This window comes from Vicugna pacos, chromosome 6 (assembly GCF_048564905.1).
Source record: "Vicugna pacos chromosome 6, VicPac4, whole genome shotgun sequence".
Classification (NCBI taxonomy): domain Eukaryota; kingdom Metazoa; phylum Chordata; class Mammalia; order Artiodactyla; family Camelidae; genus Vicugna; species Vicugna pacos.
The window spans coordinates 18,747,479-18,772,618 of NC_132992.1; positions in this window are offsets into that span (position 1 = coordinate 18,747,479).

Consider the following 25,140-nt stretch of genomic DNA (forward strand, 5'->3'; position numbering starts at 1 on the left):
AATTCTTCTACATTGCTTTAATCTTTCTCTTTTCCTTGGTCCCACAGTACTTAAGTTTTGTTTTTTTTTTAACTTTTTCAACTCAACTCTTAATCACATTGAATATTTCTTTCTTTCCTTCCTATGTGTTTGCCTTATGTCAAGCCCATGACTTCTCTCTCGTGTTCTCCTGGCCAAGAATGTTCTTTCTTCTCCATCGTGCCGTATAACTATTAGCCATCTTTCATTGAGAAGGAAATAGTCGTTTATGAAAACTGCAATGGCTGTAGTTGTTATGTGGTAGTCTCTTTTTTCTTTTTAATTGAAATAACATTTTATAAGTGATCATTATAAAAACTTAGACAGTCCAGTAATAGCTTAAATGTAAATTAAAATCTCTTTTGCCGTAATTTCACTTGCCACATCTTTTTCTTTGTCTCTTAGAAATCACTGATAATGATTTAATCTCAAATACAAGAGGAATGGAAACATTTTGACTATACCAGCAACACAGAAGAAAAGGAAAATGTTGTAAAGTCATACCACCCTAAAAGCTTATGGCCCACATGATTTCTCAAGCAGATCCTATTAAACTTAGTGGAAAAATTAATTCCTGTATGGTTTAAAATGTTCTTCCCATTAGTGAGAGCACAGGAAATGCTTTTCATTTTGTGTGTGTGTATGTGTTTTAAGATTGATTTCTTTTTTATTTTGATTTTCATAACAATATGCATAGCAAATAAATTTGAGAAAATGTTTCCTTTAATTTGATCATAGGATCTCACAAATTCTCTTTACTTTCTTTTTTTATTTGAAAAAATATTTTTAATTTAATCCATTTCTGCCACCCTTCACCCCCTTGCCTTTTGCAACCAGCAATTTATTATCTATAAGTTTATCTGTTTTTTATTTTAGATTCTACATATAAGAGAGATGATACCATATGTATCTTTCTCAGTCTGGCTTATTTCATTTAGCATAATGACCTCAAAGTCCATCCGTGTTGTCTAAATTACTATATTTTATTCTTTTTATGGCTCAATAATATTCACATATGATATTCTTGAACAATATCATATCCTGAATAATATTCCTGAATAGGCCAAAATGTATGTATTTCAATTAGTTTTTTTCCCCCATATCTTGGCTATTTTAAATAATGCTGCAGTGAACAAGGGGGTGCAATATCTTTTTGAGTTAGAGTTTTCATTTTTTTTGATAAATACTTAGAGATGGTATCACTGGATCATATGGCAGTTCTATTTTTAACTTTTTGAGGAACTGCCAAAATGTTTTCTATAGTGTCTGCACCAATTTGCATTCCCACCAACAGTGCACAATATTTCCCTTTCCTCTAGATTCTAGTCAGCGCTTGCTTGTTATTTCTCATCTTTTTTATAATAACCATTCTAACTGACGTGAGGTGATACCTCATTGTGATTTCAATTTGCATTTCCCCGATGATTAATGATATTGAGCATCTTTTAATGTACCTGTTGGCCATCTGTGTGTCTTTTTTAGAAAAATATGTTCAGACCCTCTGCCCATTTTTAAAAGATTGAATTGTTTGTTATTGTGTTTTATGTGTTTTGTTATGTGTTTTTTATATGTTTTGGTTATTATCCCCATATCAAATATATGATTTGCAGATATTTTCTCCCATTCAGTGTGTTGATTTTTAAAATTTTGTTGACCTTATTTGCTGTGCAGAAACTTTTTAGTTTAATGTAGTCTGACTTGTTTATTTTTGCTTTTCTTGCTTTTGCTTTGGTGCCAAATTTTAAAAATTATCACAAAGACCTATGTCAAGGAGCTTACCACTTATTTTTCCTCTAGGAGTTTTGTGGTTTCAGAAGGTCTTACATTAATCCATTTTGGATTAATTTTTGTGTATGGTATAAGTTAGTGGTCTTGTTTCATCCTTTTACTGTGGCTGTCCAGTTTTTCTAACACTATTGAAGTTACTGTCCTTTCCCTATTATATATTCTTGGCTCCTTTGTTATAAATTAATTGATAATATATGCATGTATTTATTTCTTATTTGTCTTTCTGTTCCACTGATATATATATCTGTTTTTATGCCAGTGCATACTTTTTAATTAGTATAACTTTGTAATACAGTTTGAAATTAGGGAGCATAAGGCCTCCAGTTTTGTTCTTCTTTCTCAAGATTCATTTGACTGTTCTGAGTCCCTTGTGGTCTATACAGATTTTAGGATTATTTTCATAGGAATTGCATTTAATCTGTAAATTGCTTCGGGTAGTATGTTTATTTTAACAATATTCATTCTTCCAGTCCATGAACATGGAGTATCTTTTCATTTATTAGTGTCTTATTTAATTTATTTTATTACTATTTTGTATTTTTCAATATACATGTCTTTCATGTCCTTGGTTAAATTTATTCCTAGATACTTCACTCTTTTTGATGCAATTGTAAATGGGATTATTTTCTAAATTTCTCTTCTGATAATTTATTATAAGTGTATATATACGCAACACACTTTTTCGAGTATTGATTTTGTAACCCACAGCTTTACTGATTTTATTTATTAGTTCTAACAGCTTTTTGATAGAGTCTTTAGGTTTTTCCATATATAATATATGCGTTTTGGAGGAAAAGCTTTTGGCCTTTAACCATTGGGTATGGTGTTCGCTGTGGGCTTGTCACATAGGGCATTTATAATGTTGGGGTATGTTCCTTCTTTACTCACTTTTTAAAAAGTTTTTTATTATACATGGGTGTTGAATTTTGTCAAAAATTTTTTGCATCTATTGAAAAGATTGTATGATTTTTATCCTTCATTTTGTTAATGTGGTATATTACACTGACTGATTTGCAAATTTTGAACCATCCTTACATCCCCGGAATAAATCCCAGTTGGTCATGATGTGTGATCCGTTTAATGTATTATTGAATTTAGTTTGCTTATATTGTGTTGAGGATGTTTTTCATTTATATTCATTAGGGACACTCACCTGTAATTTTCTTTTCTTGTGGAGCCCCTGTCCCTTGTTTAGCATCAGGGTTATGCTGGTCCTATGAGTTTTGAAGAATCTCATCCTCTTTTTTTTGGAAACAGTTTGAGAATATGTATTAATTATTCTTTGAAGGTTTGGTAGAATTCACCAGTGAAATCATTTGGTCCTGGATTTTTGCTTTGGAGGGAGGTTTTAAATTACTGATTCAGTGTCCTTACTAATAATTCATCTGTTCAGATTTTGTATTTCCTCATAATTCAGTCTTGGTAGATTCCTGTTTTCTAGGTATTAATCCATTTTTTAAAAATTATTCATTTTGTTGGCATATAATTATTCATAATAGTTTCTCATGATCCTTTGTATTCCTGTGGTATCAGTTGTAACATCTGTTGTTTTATTTCTGATTTATTTATTTGAGTCCTCTCTTTTTTTCCTGGTGTGTCTCATTAATGACTTGCCAATTTTGTTTATCTTTTCAAAGAACCAGCTTTTAGTTTAATTGATCTTTATTGTCTTTTTAGTCTCTAATTTATTTATGCTCTAATCTTCATTACTTACTTCCTTCTACTAATTTTGGGCTCCCTTTGTTCTTTTTTTTTCTATTTCTTTGAGGAATGAAGGTAAGTTATTTGAGACTTTTCTTGTTTCTGGAGTTAGGAATTTATGACTCTGAGCTTTCCTCTTAGAACTGCTTTTGCTGCATCTAACAAATTTTGTTATATTTCCTTTTTCATTTGTCTCAAGGAATATTTTATTTCTCTTTTGATTTCTTCTTTGACCCATTAGTGTTCAGTAGTGTGTTGTTTAATTTCCACATATTTGTGAATTTTCCAGTTTTCTTCATGCAGCTAATTTCCAGGTTCATACCATTGTGGTTGGAAAACATGCTTGATATGATTTCAGTTTTCTTAAATTTATTCACATGTTTTTTCTTGACCTAAAACATGAAAATGTTTCATGTGCACTTCAGAAGAATGTATATTCTGTTGCTTTTCAATGGAATGTCCTGTATATATATGTTAAGTCTTCTGGTCTAACATGTTTAAGGCCAGGGTTTCCTTACTGATTTTCTATCTGAGTGGTCTATCCATTGATTAAGTGGAATATTAAAGTCCCATACTATTTTTGTATTGCTGTCATTTTATCCCCTTTAACCCTGTTAATATTTGCTTTATGTATTTAGATTCTCCTATTTGGAGTGCATAAATATTTACAGTTGTTATATCCTTTCATTGGATTGACCTTTATCTTTATGTAACATCTATCTTTGTCTCTATTTTATTTGTCTTTATTTTAAAGTCTATTTTGTATGGTATGAGTATAGATATAAATATAAATAATAACCAGCTTTCTTTTGGTTATTATTTGTGTGGAATATCTTTTTCCATCCCTTTACTTTTAGTCTCTGTGTGTCCTTACAACTAAAGTGAATCTCTTGTAGGCAACATATAGATAGGTCTTATTTTTTCATACATTCAGTCTCTCTGTCTTTTGAATGAAGAAACTAGTCCATTTACATTTAAAGTAATTATTGATACATATGTACTTACTGCCATTTTGTTCATTTTTTTCTGACTCTTTTAATAGTTCCTCTCTTTTGGTCTCTTCCTCTGTAGTTTGATGGCTTTTTCAGTGGTATGCTTATATTCCTTTCTCTTTCACTTCTGTATATTTACTATAGAGTTTTGCTTTGTGGTTACTATGAGTCTTACGTATAACAACTTAGAGAAGGAGAAGAGAGAAAGGGGCAGAAATCATATTTGAAGAAATTATGGCTGAAAAATTTCCATATCTGGTAAAGGAAACAGATATTTGGATCCAGGAAACCCAAGAGTTGCAAATAAAATGAACCTAAAGAAAGTCATTCCAAGACACTTTATAATTAAATGTCAAAAGTTAAAGACAAAAAAATGTTAAAAGCAGTAAGAGAAAAACAACTTATGTACAAGGGAAGCTCTGTAAGACTAACAGCAAATTTTTTTTTTTAGCAGAAACTTTGCAAGCCAGTAGGCACTGGCACAATATATTCAAAATGCTGAAAGGTAAAGAACTTTTAACCAAGAATACCTGGCAAAATTATCATTCAGAATTGAAGGAGAGATGAAGATTTTTCCAGACAAGCAAAAGCTTGCACTGTCATTGAACATAAACAGATAACCAACAACTATGAGTATCTGGGAATAACCAGTAAGAGAAAACATAAAGACAAAACTAAATAAAATAACTAGAAGTACAAAGAGTTTATATAGGGAGGAAATAAAGTTACCATTAATATCCTCAGAGGTAAGGTAAGATAACAAGATGTGACATAAAATGAATTACCAAAACATAATAGAATTCTTGAGAATTAAATTTTCTATTGTAATAATGTAACTTAATAGTAGATTTGGAAGATGAAGTTGACTGAATTTCCTGAAAAAGTGAGTAAAAATAAAAGAAGTGGACATTAGAGAGCAATGTTTAGTGAACTAAAAGATTGGTTAAATAGGGTCAGCAGTTAAAATGTAGAGTGAACAAATTAGATAATGAAAGAACAAGCAATACAATGGAGTGTGGTATACATAAAATTAAATAACTTTTTAAATGGATAAGAATTAAAATTCACAGTTTTTCAAATTGAATTTATATACCAGGGTCCAAACCCAGTGGATGAAAATAGATCTACCAACACTAAAAAAAAAAAAAATAATGAATAAAATCAGCTAACTGAGAAAAAGGACAAGATAATTCAAGGTTTTTGAGAGGAAAAATAAGATAAGTCACTAGTAGTCAATGAAGCAAAATCTTACAAATTGTAAGAGAAAATTATTTCCAATATAGAATAATATGCTTAGCCAAACTATTAATCAGATATGAGAAAAGCATAAAATGCATTTTCTACACATAAGTTTCCAAAATGATACTTCCAATGCATAGTATCTCAGAAAGTAACTGAAGAATGTTCCACTGAACTGAGTAGTAAGTGAGGAAAGAAAAGTGCACAATGTGTAGGGAATCTCCAGGTTGTTAAAGAAGTAGACCATATTTAAATGACAATCTGTGTGAATCAGAATCGAAGAAAAAAAATTTTCAAAAAGATAAAACTGATAAATGCCTAATGCTCGTGAATGCATTGATAGACTCACTACACAGTCAGAATTGAGACTGAAGCTCATTTTTTGATACGTGTGTAGAAAACTAACCCCAAAAAAGAGAAAGAAAATTATCAATCAGGGAATGAAAATATTGTGTAGGAAAGAAATGCAATCATTTATACTCAGTGGGTCAACTGTGAGTAGCATTCAACTAGTCATAATAATATGAACGCTAATTATTGACTGAACAAAGTTAAGATGTGATTATACTGGGAGGATGGGAAGAAGAGTTAAATCTTTAGCTGTCATAGTGGTAAATCAATAGAAAATACTTAATGATGAACAATAATACTTAATGATGAACAATAATGAAGTTTCAGTATTAGGTTATTATTTAGAGAGATAGGAGCAAAATCCAAAAGCAATTCTAAAATAGTTGCAAGTAGTATCTTCTGAGGGGAAAAATGGGATATAAGGGATAGGATATTACCATTTTCCATAAAACCTTTGAAGAACTCTTTGGTACTTCTTATCCTATGTGATGTACAACATTTTAAAATTAAAAATAAAATAACAAGAAGAAAGAATTGGTGCATGATCTTCAGATCATGGAGATTAAAATCCACACAGGATGTGTGGCTTACAGTTTTATGGCAGCTGTCAGTGGGCATGTTGGGGTGTTTTTCAGTGTGACTTTTGAATATATATATAAAGGCGTATTTGACAGTAAGTTCAATATTTTAAGTTAATATGCAGCATATTAAAAATTTTAAAACACTAAAAGCTTTAGATTTTAATCCAGAAATCTCTTACTCTATTTGTAAGTTTAATTTAAAAATAATTTTAAGGGGGGCTTTGATTAATGTTTGATTCCATTTGCAACTTAATTAGACTCCCTTAAAAGTTTTAAGCTGCATTTATAAATTTAGTATGCTCAATTATCTTTGTGAGCATTTTAATTATCTGACTAACAAACAAAGCCTTCCTTAAACAACCCTTATAAAGCTAATAAATCAAACTAACAAAATGGTGACTGTTAAGTTGTCTTACATGTTAAAGTATACTACTGCTAACTTAGCAAAACTTCTTGTAAATTTCAACTCAAAACGCAGTGCTTAAAATAATCACTCAGTTACACTTTTAAAATTGGAATTTAAAGTGCTAATCTGTACATATTTAAATACTACTATCAATTATTAATAGATATAACATCTTTAAACTATGAGTATTATAGTTTTGATGTACTTCATTATCTCTTTACTTTTAAGAAAAATTTTTCCCAGGGTAAAAGAAAAAAATGAAAAAGTACCATGAAAACAATTATCCTCTCTTAAGCAAGTGGGGTTTTCAACTCAAGTGAATTGTAGCTACCATCTCAGGCTGCTTGTTATCAGACATTTCAATTGGACTTTGATATCTGGAGCTGCAGATATTTAGGGTGATTTTATTTATTACTATGGTGAAAAGAATTGGGACTTTTTTATAGAGTTAGGCTGATAAATAAAGGTTCCAAGTCCATGAACTCTGAATGAGTATGAGGTAGGTATGCAACTCATGTTCATTACATTCACTTTACCAATATTTCTTCACATTACCTTATATCCAGTCTGATTTTAATTAATCCCCTTACTCAGATTGTTTAAGGACTAGGTTGGATTGAAAAATCTATTTATTGTATGGTTCTTGTTAGAGTATTTTTTATTTTCTAACTATCTACTGAAGTCATAACTTTTCTAGATATTTAAATGACATGCAAATAGATTTTTCTTCTCATATTTATATCCAGCTCAGTGGTCATAGTTTCCAAGCCTAGATTAATGATATAGCTAGACTGATTTACTGCTGGCCATGAAGAGTTATTCCCATAGACTACTGAATTGTTGAGAAAATGTTCAGGGAAAATAAACCTAAACTTATGCTGCCTGTTTATGTAATTTACTCACCAATCACCTCCTTCACCATTTTAACAAATAACTCAGACAAAAATGGACCCCATTCAAAAGTAATACTTGAAAAGATACTACCAGTGGGCCCGTGCAAAATACATTTCAAGTTTAATAGAAAAAAGCAGTAGGAACAAAATGATAATAATATGGAGATAAGATTACATACCACATTAATTACCATTGAGCCACAAAGCTAATGAAAATATGTAATGCATTGCCTCATAAAATGAAAACAAACATAAAATTTCTAAACAATAGGGTTTCCCTGACATAAATAGTCAAAAATTAGAAGTGGGGCTTAAAACAGATATAAAATATATGAAATATATGAAAAGTGCAGTTAGGAATAAATAGAAGAGAAAATAAATGTCTTTAATTTCAGAAATATATATTATACTAGAAATAGTAAAATGAAGGATAGACATTTTCAAAATTTAGTCAAGGAAGTGGAATACAAGTGGGAAAATTATCAAGTGAAACATAATGGAAAATAATACAGAAATAACAAGAGTAGAACAATATTTATAGGTATTCAAAGATAGACAAAGCTGACCAATATGTTGTTTTATATATTTTATCTAGTTTTATGATTTTTTTTTATGGTTGGAGAGTGAGATTGATAAAAGTTATTTCATCATGTCTGCATGTGTAAGTTTCCAGACTCATAGCCTTTATTTCTTACATCTTTAGCCCATTATATATTATTTATTATTATGATATATTTTATATTATATTATATACTCAATTATGCAGTCAATTATAAAAGGTAAAATACTAACAAAATAACTTCAAAGAAATGGAATTTCTGTTTAATTGAAACAAAAATTCATGACTTGAAAGTATAATGATAGGGTAAAAAATAATTCCTAGTTGTAAAGGCAAAATAGAAATGAATCAGTTCCCCAAAAGACAGAAATCAAGCCCAGAACATTTTTGTGTTGGTCCCTTGACCAAGATGATCAGCCTCTAAGCCAGAATAAAGTTACAACTTCTTTGGAGGGAAATAGCCTGTAAAGAATATTTTTTTCTAAGTCTGGCTTTTGATTAAGAGAGAAAGAAAGACATGTATAGCCTTAAACATTTCCGAGCACAGAAAATGAAAATACTTCCATAACTATTCATGAATGATTACTGTGTTGACACCAAACGGGACAAAAGTTGAATACATGTTCTCTTCCTGCTCCCCATAACACATACAGAAACACACACACATCACAGAGGATAAAATACAGCCTTATTTCATTTATGAATATTAATGCAAATATTCTAAAAATATATTTTGCAATGAAAAGTCACAAGTGCATTAAAATCATACTTCATAATCAAGTGGAAGTCATATTAGTAAGCAAGAATGATGATTTAGGAAATACTTTACTATAGTTCATCATATTAAAGAAAAAATAGCAATCATCTTCAGAAACATCTAGCCTCATAACCAATTAAATGATCTTAACAGAGTGGCAATAAATAATAAATAGATAATAAAATAGAAAATAAAAATAATAAGAGAAGTAATTTAACCCAAAATTCAGAACCGTATTTAAACAGGATAAGAATTATAACTTCAAACAAAAAATAAGGACATTAATTCTAAACATATTATTTTTTTGCATGTTGTATTTATTGTATACTATTTTACGTTATGCAAAATTAGTATGATGATGTTACACAAAAGGAAGGTTTAAGAAATAGACAATTTGAAAAGAGACAAGATTTACAGTGTTTGTAAATATTTTTATTATAAAATCTATGAGAAGCAACTAAAATATTCATAATATGTGAATTTAGAAATGTGACTGGTGATAAAATTAATATATGAACGTCACTAGTTTCCCTTTCTACTAACAATAAACTAGAAAAAACTACCTAAGGATAAATGTAAGAAGAAATGAAACATACAAGAAGAAAATCGAAAATCCTTTTGATGGACAAAAAAGATACTTGAACAAGTGGAAAATTATACTTCTTTTTAAAGAAGATTCAGTAACAAAAAGTCTTCCTCAGTCCTCATGCACATACTCACAGGCTTTTATTTTGAGTTAAAGTAACCTGATTATGAAGCACGTATGGAAATAAATAAGCGAGACACTTTCAGTCATACCTTTAATTTAGTATTAGTGTTATCACTAAAAATGCAAACTTAATCAAGCTACTCACCCTTCTTGCAATCTCCTAAAATCTCTCAATGGTGCATAATTAACTATACGATGAATTCTGAATACTTCAGCATGCATTACAAATACCCAACTGCAGTCACTCTCTTGCCTGGTGCCCTTTTCTCAAATTCCTTCCAGAGTTAACTCCTCTCTGAAGGTTGATTTCGTTGTAGTCTTATCCATTATACCATCTGTATGTCGGACTTGGGATTCCTTTTTTTTTGTGGCTCCTTAATACATGATTTTTCCATAAACAGTTTTTAAATAATTGGATTATATGCTTGTCTCTCCAGCTATACTGATACCTCATTCTTCTTCGCATCTTTCGTGCCTAGTATGTAGATACCTTTGTTTGATTCCTACGTGAGAGATGTATGTATGTGTATGCTTGTGTATGTGTTTGTATGCATGCTGTAATACAGTTTCCACGTGTAGATGACATCTACCTTGAGTAAAAAAATAATTGTTAGTGTTCCAGAATCATTTGACATATGTGATCTGGCAAAGGTACTACCTTTTAAGGCAAAACGAAAGCAATAATTGCCATAATTTAGTGGCATAAATTTAGAAATTGATTATTGATCGTTATCCTGGAAATCATGTGATGTCAATCTAATATTAAAGAAAACCTAACTTTTCTTCGGATGATGAAGTGGCAACAACTTTTGTGGCCTTAAAAATGTTGAAGCTCTTGCAGTTCTGGAGTGAGTGTATCATGGATTACTTCTATTTTATCATTAACACTTACATATAACACATAGGAATTAAGGTGATTTTTTTCTGTTTTTTCTTTTTTTTGTGCCGGTGGATATCTCATCCACAAATATATTTTAGGAATACTTACCTTAAGGTTTATTACTTTAAGTTTATTTTCTATTGATTCCATGAGGAATATGTTGATTCCAAAATCCAATGTTCTAATATTCTGCATTCCTGAAAAGAAAAAGATGTCCTGAAACACTGGAATTCCAGAGGCACCAGAAATTCCAAAAACAGGGTAAAATGAAGTAATAACATCTATTATCACGTGCTGTTCACTATACTATAGAAACAATACCAGACAATTATTATGTTATTGCCTTTAATCATTGAATTATTACTAAATAATCTAGAGTATCTTTAACTTAACAATTGAAAAGAAAGAAGACTCTTTAAGGTTTATGGCAGTAAGTATATGCTCTTGGATTGCATAATTAGTTCCACAGTGTGTAGAGCTGGGCTTTAGGAATAAAGGATGCTCAGGATAAACATTTTCCTGGCTCTGAAGAAGGTCAGATGTCAAAGATCTCCAATTTTGTTCACTGAATCCCTGTCAGTAAAAGCATTTCATGCAAACTGAACATTTATAACTTGCAAATGTACATGTGCTACATGGAAGTATAGAAACTAATATAAAAATTAAGAGTTAAGGAAGCAGTAACAATTTTAAATGTGTTTATTTAATTTCCTTTATTATCATTTCATCATAGAAGTTTATGGGAATAAATCCAGTCAAATAATTTTCTTGATATTTAAAATAATTTGGCTAATTTTTTGTCAGATATATTTAGATTATCAGTGTTGGCCCTAGAAATAAGGCTGACAAAGACTCAAGTTATTTTAAAAGTAGAGAGAAGCACCAAATTTATTGTTTTCTTATTTTTGTCTCGTAACTAAGATTATGTTAAATATGTAATATCTTTTTATAAATCTTAATTTGCTTGATCATTTGATGAAGGTCAGTTAGTTAAAACTATTTAACTGGGTACATAGCAATTGTAACAATGCAATATGCTGAAAAATTAACAAATAGAAGAGGGCACCATTGCCTCTCTACGTGCAAGGTGGAACTTCCACAGTCCTCAGGATTGGTCAGCTGCTATAGATAAAACACAACTTTTGATGTGAAATTCGGTTGGGAACACTACTATGAGTAGTGGTATATGGTAATGTTAGGAAATCTTATTTTCCTTCTCAATTTTTAGATTAAAAAGTAAATATGAATCCAATTATTAAATAATTTTTTCAGCATCCCATTGGATGATCTTGTCTACCCTGTGGTGTATATACATCTCATTATAGAAGGCACTGATCTAGCTGGTAAACAGCAGCATCAAGGTCCCAACACAGACCTCCCTGGCCCCATATTCCTCCCACAAACCCTATAGAATGACCTGGTTGAGAGGTCACTCTCTGGTGTGAGAGGTCACTCTCTGATACTTGTGCCAGGAAGCTGTTGATAAAATTGAGACCGTTAAAAATATGTAAAGACTTTCTCACTCCATGGCAAGAGTGGAATGCAAGATAAAATTTAGGTAAAATACAAAACATCTCAAATCATAGAAAACATGGTAAAATCCCAGCAAATATTAGGGAGGATGATAATTATCAGTGGTTTTATTTCTTTACTAGGAGGTGAAGACTACTAGAGTGAATTAGTAAAAAGCAATCTCTGCTCTATGATGCTTACAGAAATAATCTCCAAACCCAGTGAAATGGCACAAGTGTTTTTGGGGGGTGAAGGGGTGACATTTGAACAAAAAATACTCACCCACCAAATGGAAAGCAAAATCAAATCCAGTTGGGCCGTACTAGAGCAGAATTCAAGGCTTAAAGTGCCCACATTTAGCTGTATTATATCTTTCTTATAGCTGTATCAATAAGTATGATCCTCTATCATATCAGTTGTATAGAGGGTAAAATCCAAACTACACAGTAGTCATCCTTCATAACAAAATACTCCCAAACTGGAAATTAGAATCCAAAATTTACATTAAGAAAACCTAAAACGATCGCATCAAATTAAGAACTAAAATAATCTTGCTAAATATCAACAACTTCAGAGATAAAAATTGAAAAGTTATGGGTAATCTGGAGAATCACAAAAGTGAGATCACTAAATAAGACTATTAACAAAGTGAGACCTTCAAAAGGGAAGTTAAAAGAAAGAGCAGAGCTAACTTAATTTAGGAAATATCCATCACTATGTATCAGGATTTAGTTGATGAGACCATAGCTCTATCTCGAGTTTTATGCTTAGCATTAAACACCTGCCATAGGTGAAGAAAAATTCAAAACCAAACAAAATAATTCATACCCAAAAGCCCAAAGTTGAATGTGAGACAGTCTCTATGAAAAGTGAAATGAAGACAACATTCATTTAAAAATACATTGATATAAAACTGAAAAAACCAAAAATGAATAGTTAATAAAACTAATCATAGAGTTTTCTTATAACAATGACACAAAACCTTTTCCTTTTCCCTTTCAAACACCTGAATGACTCCCAATAAAATTAAAGAATAAACCTCCCAAAAAGTTAAACTCAAAGTATATGAATTAGAATTGTAAGTGGAGATTCACAGTGTAGTTGGAGGCAATTGAAGAAATATATCCAGGAAATTAGTAGAGATATATTTAAAAAGGTATGTTAAAGATCTCATCATAGTGCTATTCATAAAGCTAAAAAGTTACAAGCAATAATGGGTATAGTTATTTTGATTTCAGTGTATGCATATCCTGGGACATAATGTGGTAATTCTTAAAAGTTTATGAAGCATTTTTTTGTAAATTAGAAAAAAAAATTGGATTTTTCAAATAAAAAATTCTGAGCTTATGTATAATGTATAATTTCAACTATTTCCGAAGAACTGTATAGCACAAGACTAAAAGTAAATGCAATAAACTGCTAGTAGTGGAATTTTATTTTATAGTAATGAAATAATGAAACAGGTCCTTTGACTTACTAGTCATGTTCTTATACATTTTCTCTATACTTGTAAGTTCAATATTTATGTCTGAAACTATTGACTTTCCACTAGGCATTGTGGCTTTGTCACTATTCTGTTCAGTGGACTAGAGGTAGTCTGGCTATATGTCTCAGTTTATGACCATTGTTCTGGCATAATCACTAATATTGCCTCTCTCACTTTCACAGTGCACTAGTTTGGACAATAAATTATATGGTTATCTGAGATATAGGGAGCCACATTCTCATCCTGTCTTACATTGCTGGCCTACAAAATTCTAGATAAGTAACCTATGTATGGGAGGTTTTGATCCCTACTGTTAAATAGAAATAATTTCTCTGCTGGTTAACTTCATAGGAGTGTTGTGAGGATTAGTGAAGAGAAAGTAGGAAAATGCTTGGAGCTCCTCAGAGAAAAGTACTATAATATTTTCACTGTTACATTTCTCTACTAGTTTGCTGAGTGGGAAGTCAGGGGAAATCAAGATTTTGTGAGTATCAGCAGTGAAGCCAAATCAATCACACATGTTCTGGCAGCACATTTTATACAAGTGCTTTAGAGTACAGAATCTAGTGAACCTAAAACTCCCCTAAACATATAAATTACTAGAGACATACAGACTAAATTTTGACTCTAAATTGGCTGTTCAATTAGGAGTTATGAGTATTTGTGTTGAACTTCCCTTTCTTGGGGAAAATATTGTGCTCTATCAAGTATTAACCATAAGGTGTGTTTGGAAGCTGAACAAAGACTGTTCATTAAGCTTCAAAGGGACAGATCTGAGACAACCAGCACTTTGTAACCTGGCATCAGGCCTCTAAATCAAACCTATTATTTTAGAGGCCAATTAAGTGCTTTAGTAACTCAGTGGAAAGGCTGCATCTTCACAAAATACTTTCAGCACCTTATAAATTGGATACTTTGGTCTGGCACTGAAAGATCTTTCTTGAAATTCTTACATATCAAAATCAAAACCAATAAATCAATCCAGTTCTGAGGCAGCAAAGAAGCAGATGAAAGGCAACAACAAAGCAGAAAAAAGTTCTAGCAATGATTCCCCAAGTATAATGGATCCTAAGTATAATGGATCCTTAGTTTGATTAAGACTCAGGGGAAACACCTGGAAAAAGTGCAGCCAAGTCTGCCTCTCGGTCCCTTTGTTCTCCCTAAAATCCACATCCCTTGGGTTAAGTATAATACCATACTTCATACTTTGAAGTTGAAACATAATACTTTATTTTTCTGACACTGCAAATGCATTACATATCTCCAAGTTGTTTCTCTTTTCACAAGAGAAGGTGTTCCCCTGTCTGTCTAAAATTCATACTTTGACCTTACATGTCTGTCTTTGAGAACAAATCATCTTTCTTTCCACTATTTCTCAATTTCGTCTCTTACTCTTTGCTGTATACTAGAGGCAAGGATGGCATTTGCCTATTTGTCAGAATGAAACAGTTGTTCTTGGAGAGTATTGAGTAGTTTTTTATGCAAAGGTGAACTAGTTATGTAGTATTTTACTAGGTGCAAAAGGGAAGTAAGTGCTGAAAACTGGCACTTCTTAAAATATCCATTTTTTTTCCATTTTATTTTGCTTTAGTTGGAACACAGATAAAAGGTACATTTTAATTCAAAAAGGAGTAAAAGATTTAGTTATGAATTTGGAGGAATATTTATATCTTAGAATTGTTTTCTCATTTCTGGTTCTATGGAATTTAATTGAGGAAAATATTTTTAGAGCTTAGTATTTCCAAATAAGAATTACATAAATACATAGAGAAATTTTAAAAAATAGAGTAATGAGTGTTACTGAACTCGGACTTAGATCTGCTTGTCTGCTTGCAGTAAAGCCAGCGTACCAACACCAAATTGTGGTGAAGGAAAGTACGGCATTTGTTGTATGGTGTAAAGCAAGGAGAATGGGCAACTTGTGCTTGAAAGGCCTGAACCCTCCCATGATTTTCAAGGCAGTATGAGAGAGGGTATGTGATCAGCTCCTGGACACTTCTCCAATTGATTGGCAACAAGATGGAGTTTCAAGAATCATCAATTTTCTGGTTTCCGCCAGTCTTGGGTGTGCATGCTTACAATCAGCAGTTTTCATTTGGTGGGGGTCTACTTCCTATAAAAACAACCTAGGAATGTGTGTCAGTCCTTTATCTATATCTTTCAGGGAACTGGGAGTTCAGTGACTCTGCTCTGTGGTTGGTTTTCAGTCTAAATTGTTACCAGTTTGCCAGCCCAGCTGCTGTCCTTGTTTCTGTATCTTCACCATTTCCTAATCCTTGACTCTTGAACCCACCTTTGAGACTCAGGGAAAGCCTGGGAGAAGGGACAGAGGGTCTTGCTTATTTTAATCCTCCCTTCTCTTTGATAGTCCTCAGTCTTGAGGGGAACAGGCTTGGAACAAGAAAGGGAATAACATTTTGGATAGAGGAGTTAATTATAAAGTCAGCAGAGGAACTCGGTTTTAGGGGGACTGGATTTCATAGGATGATGATCTGAACTGGAAAGAGCACTCCAAATATGAAAAGCAGTCATTTGGTGCTGTGACTTTAATGATCTTTGTATTTATTGCATTTTAGCAATTCTTGCCCTTTACCGTAGTTATGTTTTTTTGTTGTTGTTGTTGTTTTTACTTTTTGTACATATTGTTTAAAAAATTCAGTAAAAAACTGTTTAAAGGATTGTTTAGGGAAAGAACTGCATGTTCTTTCACTGACTGTTCCTTACATTGGGACAGTTAGGGATATTAAATTTGAGTTCATTGGGTTTGTGTTCTTTCTCACAGACTTGAACATTTGTGGCTGTTGTTGCTTCAAATGCATATTGGCTTAATCAGTACTATTTGCACTTCTGTGGAAATACAAATTTATGGACTTTCTCTGATAAGAGACAGTTTTGGCTCCTGATTGTTTTATTTTGCCTACATTTATTTGGCACTAATCTCATGAAGTCAAGTATTAGACCAGCATATTATTGATGTGCACATTAGGCATGTGATTACTTCTGAGTTGCTTTCTTTATGATATTCTCAGATGCAAAATCTTAAAAGAGAGAATGTGGTCGGATTCTTATTTGATTTTGTTTGATAATCTTTTCGCCTCTCCTCAGTTTCAGTTGTGTCACTTATGGAAAACTATAGCAGTGAGAGCTCTTCTAATAGTGATGTTGTGACCTCTGGATATGGCAGCTATAGACTGCATTGACTTTTTTTTTTGGTATGGTAATCAGGGAAGGGATTTCTGCTGCTCACTACCCAAGCTCTTTGTTTTAAAATTTAAAAATAACATTTTCAGAGATTTTACGATTTTCTCTGTATTATTCAGAATTATTTGCAATAGAATAGGAATATTCTTATGTGGACAGGTAAGTTAGTACTAACTATGCTACTAACTATGCAATAGATCTTCCCTGTGGATTTTGTTTAAATTACAACAATTTTGAACAAACACATTTAATTAAAGCCAATACATTTAGGTGTTCTTCTACAGTTGTTATCCTTAAAAAAAATGATAAATAGCAAAATTATCCATTGAGGCTTGTTGTAATCACGGAGTGAATAAATGATCGTTTAACGTTCCAACAAGAAAATATTACTTCGTTAAAGAACTTCTAAGATTTCTTATTTCAGTTAGTGCTCCTTGCATAATGGCTCAAGGAACAGTTTCTTTTTCAGTTAGAGTTTCATTTCTCATCTGTTGAGAGGTTTTGAGATCAATTGAATTAAAAAAACAAAACCAAAGCATTATAGTCTCAAGTATTGGTGGAAATTTGCCCCCTTGGTGACTATAGGGAGCAAGGTTGCGTGTGGTTTGCTTTCTAATCTTTCATTTCTGTCCAGTATGAAAAAATATCCTTCATAAGCAAGAAAGGACTTTGTACATAGGAAGAGACTTTTGATGAAGAGCAGCAGCAATGGCTCATAAATCTCTCCTGATATGGTACCAGGAATTAAAGATGGGAGAGCTTTATTTAATTAGACATAATGATTTTCCAGGAGGGGTGAGGAAGAGTATGAGTGAGGGAACAAGGAAGGGGCTTGACAGAATCAGTCACTGATGTCAGTTTGTGAAACAGATTCTTCCAACTTGGTTCAAGATTGACAAACAAATCCTGAGACCCCATCCAAAGATTTTGGTTTGATTTCCAAATAAAATATTTATATTTTCCATCTTTTTTTTTTACAAGTAGAGCAATCAAAATAAAAATATGGACTTAAAAAAATCCCTACATATAAATGAAGTTAAAATCCCAAATATATACACATACTCAAAGTCTAAGAATAAAATTTATGCCTGGAAAGGATTTTAATACAAACATTTTGAAACCCAAGAAAACAAAAAGGAGAGGGTGGACTAACAGAACTGATGTAGCAGAATTTGATACAAATTAAATATAAATGTAAAATGTTATTGGTTTTATTCTCTCCAGATCTTCCACATTTTCAAAAGATTTATGAGACATTTTCAGCCTTTTTGAAAATCAAGATCCCTTCTTGTTCTGGTCTCATTCTGAAATACTGTCTTAGTTTTCTATTGCCATCATAATAAGTTACAGCAAACTTAATTGCTTAGGCAACATAAATTATTACCTCACATTTCTGTAGGTCAGAGGTCTCATAAGGTCCAAATCAAGGTGTCAGCCAGTGGAGCTCCTCACGGGAGGCTTTAGAGAAGAGTCTGCATCAAGTTCATTCAGGTTGTTGGCAGAATTTGGGGTTGTCAGTCCCCATTTCCACTCTCTTGTGCAGTTGTAGATTGCTGTTTCCTTGTTAGTGTCAGCTAGAGGTTGCCTTTAGCCACTCTAGGCCTGATTCCTGTCTTCCCTTGTGAACCCCTGCAGCTCAAAGCTAGCAAGGCACATAGAATCTTTCTCACTTGGAATCTTTCCAGTTTCTCCTTCTACCACATCTGTTTCTCCAGTTGGAGTAAGTTCTCTGCTTTTAAGGGTTCATTTGATTAGATTGGACCCACTTGGATAACCTAGGATAATATCCCTATGTTAAGGTTAGTAACCTTAATTACAGCTATGAAGTTCCCTTTGCTATATTCACAGAGTCCAGGAATTAGGGTGTGAACATCTTTGGGACCCATTATGCATACCACAGATGCTGATCTGGTGATCATTTGTTGCTTACTCTTTGTCCAGTACCGTAACTGAAACTTTGAATTTTGTTAAAAATTCACTCTCTGGGCTGGAGCACAGTAATAAGAGAAAATTTAGATCATTAAAAATGAAAATCATATCAATAAACTAAAAAGAGTATCAAATATCATTGGGTTTTCAGACTAGTGTATAGTGTTATTTTCCTAAGTTTGTAGATATTTTGTTTCCTTCTTTTTAATTGTAGTATTCTTTGAATACAGTGAAACACACGACTTGAGAAATTGTTCAGAGACTTTTAACAAAAGCATACACCTAAGTAACCTATCCTCCTGTCAAGACATGGAACATTTTCATCACCTCAGAAATGTCTCATACCACATTCTAACATGTTTCATCACTCTTTAACCTTTGTTCTGATTTCTATCACTATAGACTGATTTTGCCCATTCTGAAACTTTATATGAATATTTTTATACAGTAGACGCTTTTTGTGTTTGATTTTTTGGCTTAGGGCATTTTGAAGATTCTTCCATGACATTTTATGTGAGGACATTCTGTGTAGCTTATTATTTTTCATTACTGTAATGTTTATGAATACTTTTCAATTCCTAAATTATATCACTTTTTAAAATTCATTCTCCTTAGTTTTGGGCATTTGATTTTAAAAGAGCATGTATATTTTCAAATACATAGTCAAGTCAGCCTTTACTATTTGCTATTCTCCAGGTAGGGGTTACATTTTATTATTTTGGGAGGAGAGGAGACTTAGTGCAGACTTTCATTCATCATTGTGTATTTTCTTATGCTGAAAATTTTTGATATGTTATTTGTTATTTTACGGAATTTATGGCACCCTTTTTCTGCATTTTCTAATTCATCTCCCAAACCAATCCTATTTTCGCAACTTTACACTTTCATAAAATGCTTTTTGATTAACTTCTATTATAGCATTTACCATGTTAAATTATAGCTATCTCTTTATGTGGCATAAACCCTAGCAAAATTTTAGGTTGCAGTTGCCTCTTTCCCATCTTTGATTCTCAGCCTGTAACACTGTCTTGTACACATTAGGTCACCTTTAAAAAGGGGCTGCTATATTGAATATGTTCTGTCTAATTTAACTCACATAATAACCTTGTGAGGCAGATAGTATAATTATCATTATGTTTTAAAAAGGAACTAAGATCCAGACTTACTAGATTTTTTTATTCCAAGTTACTAGAGTCAGTGATAGAACTGGAATTCAAGCCTCAAGATTCCAACACCAAATTTAGTAATTGTCGTACCAGAGTTATCATGCATTGTCTTCACTCCTATTAGCCCAACCAATAGGAAAAAAAAAAAACCATGGTTCTTAAATATCAGTACAATTTCATACAATTATAGAACATCAGAATTAAAAGGGTCAATAATGCTTAATTAGTCTAACTCACCATTCAGTGTCCAAATTTCCTCTACAGCATCTCTAACAACAAAACTCTTGTTATGACCTTTCTGTTTGCATTCCTAACCCCTTAAAGCAATCAATATCTAATGATTATCATTAACAGTACGTCAAATTTACTATTATAAAGCTTCTATATACCATTCTTTTCTCTACCCATTATTGCACTATAAAATTTGTCTTCATGATTATCCACTGTGAAGCATACAGATATTTGAAGACAGCTCTGATATCATCCTAAAATCTTCATTCTTTCAAGCTAAACATCTCTAGTTGCTTAATCTTCTCTTCGTATAACCTGGTTTCTACTCCTTAGATCAAATATTCTGCCGTTGTAGCCCAGTCTTTTTAAGAAATCTAAAACTACGAAACACACTCTCATATGATTACACAGATTCTGTGAGACTATCATCTTAGGTGTTATTACGAAGTTCTTATTTATTACAGAGTTCTTATTTTATCCTTCCAAGTTCAACAACATAACAGCAGAATGAGGGGACTTTTCCCTTTGGTAACCGGAAGAGTTAGAGTAGTTACGATTTACAGATGAAAGCGTAGAAGTCTTCCTGTAGGACATCGGGCTACCTTTTCAAGAAGTGGATCATATATAAATCTTTTCAGTTACCTGCCCTCTTCCTCCAATCCTGATGCTCTCTTGTGCTCCCTTGACTAGTAAACAAAAGGAAATAAGAGAGGCAGTGAAGGAATTACATGTGAACCATGCGCCATCTTTTTTTCTGACCACTGGTTAGATGAATAAGTAATGAAACACAGAGATGAATATGGATTTTATGAGTCTTCAGAGTTAGGAAATACATGTTTCAAAAATCAACTCCACTATCTTAAAAAGTAGTTTTCACTGTAAATCAACAGCTGATGGGTGGGAGTTGTACATAATGGAGAAAATACGGACTAAAAGAGATTATGAATAGGTATTATACAGAACTGACATTTTAATTGAGTGGATGAAGTAAACTCCTGGCTGGATTGAAAGTTGAGATGCTGGTTGATTGTGTTTTTTCTTTTCAGTTCCATAAATATGAAAACTCCAAATTTAAAACAAAAACTCAAATTCACAGAAAATAGGAAATCACCTTCTTTCTTACCCGTGGAGGAAATTAACATAGCCATTAAATCATCCATAATGCCATTATTTTGAGATTTTCCTTTCACTAGAAGAGGCAATGAACTTTCAACAATACCTCATTTAATTCTTTGATGTGTATTAGAAACCCATAATCTTTCTCTGCAAATTTGAATTAGCCCATGAACCAGTATCTCCCATATGTAAAGACAAGGTCAGTGCCCACATGTTCGTGAGCAGGCTATCTCTGCTACTGCTTTTCCAGGCCCCAGGAAAGTTCCTTTTTCATACAAGCACACACATGCATTCGCATGCACACACACATCCCCATTAAGAATGCACCAGCATTTGGCTTTCCACTCTGTATTGCTCAAATCTCCATTCGCTTTTAGATTTTATCCTCAGACTTTGGGAGACCAAATGAGACAAACGTACTCTACCTTCATTTCTGGCATCCTTGAACTTGGATGGGATCAATGATCTCTCAATCCTTCAGATTTATTATGAATATTTGAATATTTACTTTCAGAGGGTGATTTGTCTAGGTGAAATCTTAAAATCTTACATTGAAGACATACATTGTGACATGCATATAGTTGCAGAGCTACTTTGTCATAAATCTGTGCAATATGAATTAGCAACAGTTACATGTTAAAATGTCTACTGAAACAAACCTTAATCGCAATTCTTTGCATAGCAGGACTTACTGACATCCAGTGCCTGTTTGCAAAGAAATTAGTTGTTTGCTGGAATTTGCTGAGGAAATAATCAATACAATGTGCCATTAAAATGCACATATTTCATATAGGATACCTGCTGTGAAGATCTTCTTGTCATCTTAAACTGGGGAAGTTGCTGAAATTAGTATGCATGATGAAAGTTTAGATGGAACTGAAATAATTGTTTTATCTTGAAAACGAATTTCATTCCTCCATTGCCACATTTTAAAAACTAAGACTTAAAGACAAATATTCTCAAGTGATTCTATGGAGTAACTAGTGCATGCAAATATAGAAATAAAAAGATATAAGTCAGGGTAACAAACCTAATTCTGCTTCTGAAAATATTGTCTGTGTGCAAAGCTTTGGTTGGTGGGATTTGCCCCAGTAAAGCTATGTCATCACCATCAAGTACATTTTCAGGATCCAGAATCTTCAAATCTGTACCTAGTCCTTTAAAATTATAGAGGGAGAGTTGTAATAATTTGTTGGGAACATCATAATAAGTACAGTAATGGAAAAGGTAGTCAAGTTTGCATATACTTGTGCTGTGTGATTACAGGAGCAATCTAGCAGTGGACAGTGGTAAGAAATTATTATCTTGAAATATAACATCAGACTTTAAATTTTTGGTTACTAAAATTTCAATAACAAAATTGCATATGAAATATAGCCAATATTTTATAATAACATTATATGGAGAATCATTTATAAAAATATGAAATTTCTCTGTTGTATGCCTGAAACTAATACAATAATGTAAATCAATTATACTTTAATAAAAAATAACAATTCTCTGTTAAAAACACAAAGTTGCAATTATAGAGAAAAAATGTGTTGATTATCCTGTTTCTTCCATCCAGATCTCTTCTCCAACTTCTGCTGCTCTGTTACGTACTCCAGGAGACAAACTTCAAACTCTATCACTTGGTTCCCCTGCCAGCTGGCTTCTAGTCAAATTGGGTTAATTCAAGTTACTAGCAAGAGATCAGAGAGCACAGAAGAAAGAAAAGTCATGGCATTTCTTCCGTATTCCCTTGCTGATTCTGCATGAGTATAGATAGTTTCTACCAAATAACCTTTCTCAACAGTGTCGGCTCTTCCTGAGCTTAAATAATGCTATATATACCTCTATCCCTTCAGGTCTAAGTATGTTAAAAGCTTTTTACTATTTTTCGTCTCTGAGTATTGCAGCATCCTTTGTTGATTCCCTAAATCCTGCTCACATGAGGTAAACAGTCCCTTCACTAAAGTGTCTAAGATAGACCATCGGAGCAGAATTCTGTTTCCTGACTGATACAGTGGCTGTTACAAAGTGAGGTATATAAGAAAATCCCCTTTATAAAGAATTCCAAGGAGCTGCACTTGTACTGACCACTATGCAGAACCCCTGCCATGTAGGCATTATGACTCAGTAGATCTAATGCTACTTGAAGTCGCTGTCGCTGAATGAGATGCTATTGGAAGTTTCTAGCTAGCTCCTAGAAGAGAATTGCAGTTCATTTGCTTAAGATTTTGGCGCAAAGGCACACCCACTTCTGCCAGATATTCTCTGTTTGAAACACAGTTTCTGACTTGCTCATGGGCCTTGGGAAAAATAAAATACTTGAGAATGGGATACCAGGTGACTATGTGATTTGAAGTGTTCGTATTGACTGGGTACTATTCGAGTTATCAAATCTTAAAGTTCATGCATATTATAAGTTATAAAGTGGAAATTATTTATATGAAGCTGAGTCTGAATAGGTATGGGAGTCACAAGTAAATTGAGCAGGTGACTCAGACTTCTGCAATCTACTCCTACTTATTTGCTAAATCTCCCTCAACCCACATTTTTATTCATCAGAGGAATCCTCTGAAGAGAAGGTGCTCAGTAATTACTTGGGTCAGGTGAATGACCTCTCTTTGGATGGAAAAGAAGTCTGTAAACTTCTTTTCCCATTGACCCTCATGTATGCTTAATGGGACCATGTAGTAATCATGCTAGCATGTATGGTGAATATGCATGAACTCCACTCAATGGACTACTCTTTTGTAAGCCTGATCTGGCTACTATCACTGAGTGTCCTACCAACCAATACCAGAGGCAGTGCTGAGCTCTGATATGCCGTAATTCCATAGGGACACTAGTGTGGTGGCAGGGTGATTACACTGAACTCTTTACATTGTGGAATAAGCAATGATTTGTCCACATGAAAACAGATACATATGCTGGAAGTGGGTTCCTCTTTTTTGCCCTCAGTGCTTCTACCAGTATCACCGTACATGGCCTTACAGCATACCTTATTCATTGCCATGATGTCCAACACTATATTGCCTTTGACCAGGAAACTCATTTTACAGCCAAAGAATTGTCACAGTAGATTCATAGCCATAAAATTCATGTTTCCCCACTTGTCTCATCACCAGTAAGCAGCTGGCCTGATAGAATGATGGAATGGCTTCCTGGAGGCTCAGTTACAGTGCCAGCTGGGAGACAATATTGTTTGAATTTGTGGTACTGGCCTAACAGATTAAAACAGCAGTCACTATATGGTTCCATATTCCCAGAGCCAGAATATGAAGGTGCTGAACTAAGAGGCAGAATTGAGAGGACTCCTTCTCATTATTTTACCTAATATCCTATTTACAGAATTTTGTTTCTCTTCCCTGAAACCTTGTACATACTGGGTGACTTGGAAGTTTTGCTTTCCAAGGAAGGAACACCTCTGTCAAGAATTATAGCTATGTCTCTATTAAATTGAGATTTGAAACTGCCTCTTGTCATTTTTCACTTCTAATGCCATTGACCTAACTGGCAATAATGAAGTTTACTCTACTGGTTAGAGTGATTAATTCTGATTAACAAGAGAAAATTGGGCTAGAAGCACTGGTCTGGAATCCAGAAGATTCACTATAGAGCCTTTTATCACTTAACGTGT